The sequence below is a fragment of the Embiotoca jacksoni genome, unplaced genomic scaffold, assembly GCF_022577435.1.
Source record: "Embiotoca jacksoni isolate LCO1_2020_lvr unplaced genomic scaffold, fEmbJac1.0.p SCAF_2, whole genome shotgun sequence".
Lineage (NCBI taxonomy): Eukaryota > Metazoa > Chordata > Actinopteri > Embiotocidae > Embiotoca > Embiotoca jacksoni.
In genome coordinates, this window is record NW_027185340.1 from 15,284,759 (window position 1) to 15,293,528 (window position 8,770).

Consider the following 8,770-nt stretch of genomic DNA (forward strand, 5'->3'; position numbering starts at 1 on the left):
GACATTTACTGTACAACAAAACACATCAGGAGGATTTGACTTGACTTATCTTGCACAGGGTTGGTCCTGAACATGAGCTGAGTGCAGCGCTAAGCCAGATAAATTGCTCTGCAGATAAAGCCCGGAGCTAGGGTAGTTTCATTTTAGACTGTATTTTGGCAAAATGGCCCGACTCCTTGAGAAATATACTATATGAGAAAATATGAGTGCTTTCCTCGAGGAACCTGTCATCATTGCAACATCCTGAAACAACACTCGCTGCCTTGAGAAAGACTCACTGACCCACATCATTGTCGTGGGTGGATAAACATTGAGATGACCTCGCAATGTACTCATCTTTCTCCTTCACCCCCACTCCCCTAGATCTCCCATACCTCTGTTTCTCTCTCTTCCTCTCTCTCCATCAGACACAGACACAGACACACACAGACAGACAGACACACACACACACACACACACACACACACACACACACACACACACACACACACACACACACACACACACACACACACACAGTGCTGCTTGTGATTGTGTCGTTTATCAAACTCTCTAACAGTCTCTCTGCCCCACATCCTCTCCTTCTTCTCTGTTATCTCTGGTTGTGAAAACATGGCTGCCAGAAGTTGGTGGGAAACGGGGGGTCTTTTGTGGCTGCTTTGGCTCATGATCTGTTCCTGTGTGAAGACGGGGGCCGGCCTCTTTCTCTGTAAGACTGTGATAACTGTAATAATGGTTGTTTGTACGACGACGGTCAGGGAATGCAATGATGGAAACAGATGACAAAAGTGTGGTCAACCTGTGATGAGTATACAGCATCTGTAACATGCCAGTGGAGTAGATAGGTGAGCAAGAAGGGCCCAGAGCTCAAGACAATCCTAAACCGCAACAAAGTGCAGCTGCATCTGTCCAGTACAACGTCCCATGACTGTCAAATACTGAATGTTCAGTTCTATTTAGATCCAGTACGGTAATAATACAGTAGAACAGGTCCATGCAGTTACATCTGTTCTGCAGAATACTACACAGTGGATATGCTGAACGGAGATTTAGATTCATTTTAGTGTTTGGACACAAGATGGCGTCCTTGGAGTAGAAAGCTGATTTACTCAATGGTGTTCCTCCCTTCTCTGGATTCACGGATTTCACTAAAAGGACTGATGACGATTAATAAATATTATCATGTATTAGCCAAAGTGACTTAGAGGAAACTGCAATTAAGTAAAATATAGCAAGTACAGCACAGCATATATAAAATAATTAAAATAAAAGAATAGAAGGAAATATGGTACAATACATACATTTCATCCGCTGTGTTTGGTTTATGGTAAAAGTGAGTGCCATTTGTTGCTTTGATCGCATTTTTTGCTCCATTTTTTTCATTGACATTTTTAGTTTAGTAACCCATATAATTATCCAGTTGTTCCTTATATGGTCGTTCTCCTCTGAAGCAATGATAAGGATTAAGGACACATTCTTGGACCCGCTGCGACTGCTACCTTGCATACCTCCCGAGTTGAATTACACACTCACAGAAACACACATTAAGCATGCAAACAAACACACACATGCACATGCACACACACACACACACACACACACACACACACACACACACACACACAGACACACACACACACACACGGACACAAACATTTTGAGACAACAATAGCATGCAAACATGTCGTAATCATCCTAAATTAGGGATACCCAGGGGTAAGTGAGGCAATAAGGAAAACAAGCACATCTGATTCTTCAAGCAAAAAGGTTTGTTGAGTGTGTGTGTGTGTGTGTGTGTGTGTGTGTGTGTGTGTGTGTGTGTGTGTGTGTGTGTGTGTGTGCATAAATCCCTGCTCCATATTGCATTTGTGCATGTATCTGTTTTAACACTGGCATGTTTTCACTCTCCTATACATGCTCCTGCTTTTCCAACACTCTTACTGAGTCGGCTCCTTAGTTTCAGATTAGGGAACAAAACATATTGTTAACACGGGTCAGAATATAGTGCATGAAAACGATTTTGTTCCCATGCGCTATATTCTTGATGGGGCTTCTGCACTGCTATGGTGTATCAAGCAGCTGTTTGAGACCATGTTTTTTAGCTCAAGCGATAAAGTTTCCTTTTTGGCCATAAGTTTGTAGTGAAGAAAGAGGAAATCAGAGAGGAATGAGGTTCTACAAAGGTTGTGAATGGGGCTGAGGACATCATGGTGTGCAAAACTTTGTTTCTTATTGTACTAATGGTTCCTTTTTGACACCTCTTATCAAGTTTGGGGAACAAAATGAGTAGAATTACAGAAGTAAGCTAACTAATCAATCTATTATTGTGACCCCATTAAAATGCCATGTGGGCTGGTCATTACTAACGTACTGTATGCTGTGCACCAAATCGTGGTTCGAAGCCACTAAATAAATAAAGTTCTGAGTTGCAGCCCAAAGTTACCCAAGATATCACATGTCAGGCTATATGTTGGTGAAAATATCTAGGTTTCCGATTGATGGCACATTCATGTAAGAAAATTTGATTAGAATAAGATAGGTGTGTTCATTCCTGATGGAGAAAGTGCAGAAATATAAATCAATTATTAAAGCATTAAAAAGTGAAAATCCATAAAAGCCTGTACAGTATTTGAATATTTAGAACTACCTGATAGTGTTTCGCAGTGATTAATTGCATGATTCAGTAATGTCAAAGCAACACAGGGGAAAACTGTATGTTAAGGGATCAAAATAATAATAATTAAAAAAAATGACATAGGCTTAATCTTTTACTTTCTCCCTTTCCCCAAAAATATTTTCTTTTCCATTCTCCAGAAGAAAAAAAAGATTTGCATCCCACGCTGGTGCCTGTTTTTTTTTTTTTTAAAGGATCATCTGTGAAGTTATATCTTCCCTCCGGCATCTGTAAGTTCTATGAATCTGGGATCATCTGAAATGATGCCCGTTCTCACTACCCTTGGATATTTTCTTTCCCCACAAAGACCGGTTAATTAGTTCAAACCACACAGTCTCGGACTGGGATTGTGACACAGATACAAAACATTACAGCGAGAGATAACTTTGTTTCTCTTCTAATAACATGCAGGTGTTACTGGTACTGCACCGCTACAACACACGTTAGATCTATGACAAAGCACGAGTGGGTAAAATAAAGTGAGATAAAGTGAAAGACAGAATACTTAAGATGATATTAAATGGCAAGTGTGGTAAAACATAAAATCAGATCCCTGCTGGTTTAAAATGACATCCTTTTTCTCGTGTCGGATAAAGCCATACGATGTTATGCTGTTGCTTCAGTCAAAGTGTTCAAAAGGACTCAGAAAGAAGGAAAATGATGTCATGTGTGTGGTGAAAGGTGAGCAAAAATACTTGAATATGAGTATTTTATGTTTTCAACGTTCTCTTTTTCAAACCAAGACTTTCAGTCATATGCGATCGATATCTATTGCAGATTGTTTAACAGGGAGCCTTGTCATTTGTCCCAGCATGATATAATTGCACAGCTGTTCCTTCCTTTGCGCTGTTTGTCCTCCCTTGTCTGCTCTCCACATTTCACACAAAATCACTCACAAAACATGTGTCCCTTCATGCAAAAAAATATACAAACACTCATGTGCCTCATGCAATCACACTGTTTTTCTGCCCATCTTTCTGTCTTCTGCACTCTCGCAAACACACACACGGAGCCAAGACGTTGCTTGTTAGAAGTTTGTTACAAGAGTTGAGCCTTGTAATTGACTAACCTCTGCTCTGCCGCGTTCCTCTGCTTTACTCATTTTCATCGGCTCAGTCCAAAACTCTCCAAGAAATGTGAACTTCACTTGAACTCCCTTGTCAGAGAGACAGTGAGAGCGAGGGTGTGACAAACATAACTAATGTTAGTTAATATACTGAACAGTTTACTGTCAGTGTTATTTGGTCCATGTGCTGAGGTAAAGAATGAAGGCGCAGTAAGAGAAGATGAGGGATTTGGCAAAAATAGCCACAAGCTATCTTTAAATGACTATATGTTGTAATTATTCCTGACCTTCTGTCATAAATCCTATCACAGTAAACTACCTTCTACTTAATTTGTGGGCTGTCAGAGAGTTTGGGTTCATGATGGTTTTTGGTTCATGATTTGTCCTGTCCATGAATTAAGTGGTGAAAGTAACCAGGACACCTACTCTGCAATTTCTGGGCAGTCTTAATAAGTTCATGGCAGTAAAAAGGTGGAGTTACAGTGGGGTGGGTTGGTGGCTTCAAGCTAATGGCAGCCCATTACTCTCCAGTTCAAAAATGCAATGGAGTGAAGACACAATGGGAACCCTCTACAGTGTAAAAAGTAGTAATATATTACATTTCCATTGACATATCACCTTTGACTTTACAAGCGTGAAAGACGCAATCAGAACAAAGTTGCCATGGTTTTCAACCAAGCATGAAAACAGCCATTCTGTTGACCTTTGCAGTTAACAGGAAGGAAATGATGTGGCTGCCATACACATACACATACACATACACATACACATACACATACACATACACATACACATACATTAAAGAAGCTTTGATTCAATTTAAAGCAATGGCATGACATTTTTGGGAAAGAGCACTTTTTTTTTACTTTCTTGCTACTACTTGATTCCACTCTATTTTTTGTAGGTTAAATATGAAGCGACAGCCTGTCACTACTTATTTTAGCTTAGCACAAAGACAGAAGCAGCCTGGCTAGACCGAAGGCAACTAAACCAACCCACCAGCACCTCTAAAGCGCACTAATTACCTAACAAGCTATCACTAAGCTAATGATAACTGGTGAAAGCTTCATATTTACTGGCATACACGAGACCAGTATTGCTCTTATTGTAATTTTGGGTATTTCTCATAAATGTCAAAGTGTTGCTTTTTGTTGGATCAAAACAGTTTCCTACTGTTTTTTTTTTGTTTGTTTGGTTTTTTATAGCATTTCCTTTCTTTTAACTACAAACCTCAACTGCATTGGTGCTTGGCAGCTTTAGTCTAATTACTGTACACTTTCACACTTGTTCAGTCAGTTGTGATGTAATAACAGAATTTACGCCAAGCAACTTCGTCTGCATTATGTTTGACAAAAAAAGTTTCCATTTCAGCTAACATATATGCCGAATTTGATATATCTGTAGGCCAGTAGCGCATTATCAGCCGGCCGATACATCAGTAGGGCTCTAAACTAAAAATGCTGCCATTACAACAGTATAGTGGGTATTAATGAACTATCTATCTATCTTATCTTGTAAGTTGTTTTATACAGCAAGTACAAACTAAGTGTATAAAGTATTTTAGAGAAAAATAATTTGTGCATCCTTTCAAATGTACAAATACTGCTTACCTTTTAATTACGTCAAACAATATGATACATTTAACACCTGGAAAAAGGTGTGCAAATGGATTCTTCATTTGCTATGAGTGTTTTTATAATACATGACAATAAAAGTAAAGTTGCATTGCAAAGCATTGACTATTTATTCCAGGGGAAGATCAATAAATAACTGTATGAAATACATGAACCCAAAATTTTACAAATGGATTTGTCTAGAAGACAAAGAGGAGACGCATAAAGATAAATTCAATAGATTTTATTGCAGTGATTAATCACTGCTGTCCCTACCACACTAAAAGTTAACAATGTGATTGCACAAGACCATAAACTATATATTCATGAATGCTGTATGACCTAATGTGTTTACATGGCACTCACCACTAGACTGTGAAAAGTTAGTCATGTCTCTCCCTGCAGGACAATAAAGATTCACTTTATACACTGCAACCTGACAAAAATACAGCCGCTATTGGGAAACCTCCGTGTTTTAGTTTATTATTGAATTAAATGTTCAGCGGTTTCATATTTCACGTAACAAAGCAAGAAACTGAGCAGTGCAAGATAAAAAAAATAATAAATGTTTTCAAGGGCTACATGAAAATCATGTTAAAACAAAACTCAGGAACAAAACTGGGAACTCTGAAATTAAGCTGGCGGGAGCATTCGACAAAAATAAAGTCTTTATGTCTCTAGACACAAGAGTCAAGTTGAGCTGAGAATAGCAATGTAGTGTTTCCCACATCATTTTTAATGAATGTAACGGAGCAGGAATATATTCACTGGTGAACAATGGGAAACAGTTAAAGGTGTGTGAGAGTGTGTGTGTGAGAGAGAAGGATTCTTTGGCAAATGACCAGTCCAGATGTGGAAGTTGTCTGAACTATGTTTCTGGATGTGCATGACGTTTGTGCACACAATCTCCTTTTCATGAATATGTAATATGTGTGTCAAAACTGCTGCTGCCTGCTCGGAACTAAACTTGTCTTTTAAATTTGGAAAAATAGGCTTCAAAGTCATCATCGTTGACATGTTTTAAAAACATTAAAGATTGAATAAAAACAGGTGACAATTTGAATTCCTAATGATATTTACTTAAACCCCGATGATTCAACCGTAGGTAAATCATTTGAGGTTCAATCTGAGCACAAACTTGACAATGAGCCTAAAGTTAGTCATTATAACAATAAAGATAACTGATTACTCATGATACGTCACACTTTGTCAGGAATTGTACCAGCTGTCTCATCATTTCTACTGCTAAGACAATATTTTAACTTCCTTTTACATAGTTCTGACTCACATTCTTCGTCATTCTTTATATCTATTTAAACAGCACTTTTTTTTTTATCTCAGAATTTTTTACTTGACTTGAGCATTTTTATCTTCATCAAAACTACATTTTACATTATCTTTCTCTGTTATCAATAGACTTCAATACATTCTAGCCTGTTTTACAGTACAGAAAAAAACCTCTTGGCACCTTTTCCTAATTCGGTTTATGGGACTGCTTCATGGTGTTACAATCATTTTCCGCTCTACTGCTGTTTTGGATTCTCTAAGTGGGAAGAGGGGGGTAAAGTATCAGTCATGTTTATAAAAAATTGTGATTCAGTTATTATCAATGTTATTATCAGTCATTATGAGAGAGACAGGGAGATCCAGATGACTCCATGCAACGTCCTGCTGTAGAACTAATGTCAAAGTCACATAACCACTAAGTCTACTCGCAATCCAGCTTTCCTTACATGCCTTGAAATAATTAAGCACAAATTTGCCATCCCTGCCAAATCTTCCAGATCAGGGTGCTGTTATAAATCCCTCTGGGAGAAAATTTGATGTGGGATTGTTTCCCTGATCTTCTAAATTTGTGTATGGCAACTTAATTGCGTCTGAACGCTAAACCCGTGTCGTGTTTTACTACTCTGGTGACTCCATGTTGGCAGAATGCTTGCTTCCCTCCACTGGTGGGGGAAAACCTTTTTATTTGTGGTTTCTGAATCTTTATTCTGAGCTACTCATAAAGCACCGAGATGAGTGATATCATGTGGTCTTCATCAACAAGGGAGCTTTTTGTTATACTTTATAGTCATTTAAATAGAAAGATTAAAGACTATGACACACAGGCAAGGTTAGACAGCAATGGGAACCGACAATTTTAACAACGCCTCATTTTTCTTCATACTCTTTGTACTTGCGGATCACGAGGGTTGTCACATTTAACAAATTCAATCTTTGCAAGCCCACATCCTATACACATCTTGAATTGTTTTCAAATAGATACTTGAGATGCTCCCGGTACAGAACATCACGATGTGTTAAAGGGCAAATACAACAGTTGTACACATCATGTTGAGTTTACTTGTTACCGTTAGTGCTCACCAGCCTGCAAAAACAAAGGGTTTAGTTGGCTCTTATATCTGAGAAAATCATATACTGATGATGTCAGCAGGGGTTACCAGGCGGGGTGGGTCTAATAAAATTATGCTGCTGGTTGCATTATGGGAAGTATAAGGCATTTCAGGACTGGGGATCAAAACCTTTTTGATTTTGACCTTTTATTGTTAATATGTCTCCGGTGAGTCTATTAATTTTATAGAAGTGAAACACAAAATCAGCAGAGTGCCCCTTTAAATTCATCTTGAACCAGTGGGAAAAATAAGCCTGGATGTGCTAAATGATTTTGTCTCTGAAACAGAAAGTTTGAACTAAAGTCATGAGTGAGGTCATTGATTAAAGTATAATGTTAGGAATTAATCTTGATTTGTAGTTACCTAATTCGGTCTCTTCAAGATACAAAAAGCAAATGTGCCCTGTTGTAAAATTCCACACAAGCTGAAAAATCACTAATCTCTAAATTGAGAATAAAACAGGCTAAATATCAGTGATAACTTAATGTTCTTTCACCCTAATTATCTCATAAACGTGAATCTACAATTTTCTATACAACTTACAGCTTTCTTATTCTCATCCTTTCTTTCCCCCACTTTATTATCATTTTCATTATCATCATTTTAACTTTAAAAAACCTTAAATCAAGCCCAAAAAGAAAGTTTTTCTACTGTACTACACTTCTCTTCATCGCCATCCTCCTCCTCGCCATCCCTCCTCCAATGAATATAAATGTTCTCCGTCGCAGAGGGCGCAGGCTAAGTGTTTCTGGTTTCCTTATCTAGAAGGATCTCTATCCTGCTTTAACGAGGCACTTGACCTCCCTCGGCGCTCCCCTACTCCCTGAGTGACGCAAAAAAGTGGGCTGGCGAAGCGCTAAGTGCAGTAGTTTAGAGGACTATCGGTGCGCACCGAAACATACTCAAGCAGACTTCATTTAGAGCGCCTATAGGTCAGCCGTCTCTCTCGGATGTTACACCAACGCAAACACCTTGTTGGCGGAGATACCGGCATGTGTACGGATGTGTCTGAGAGGGAAGA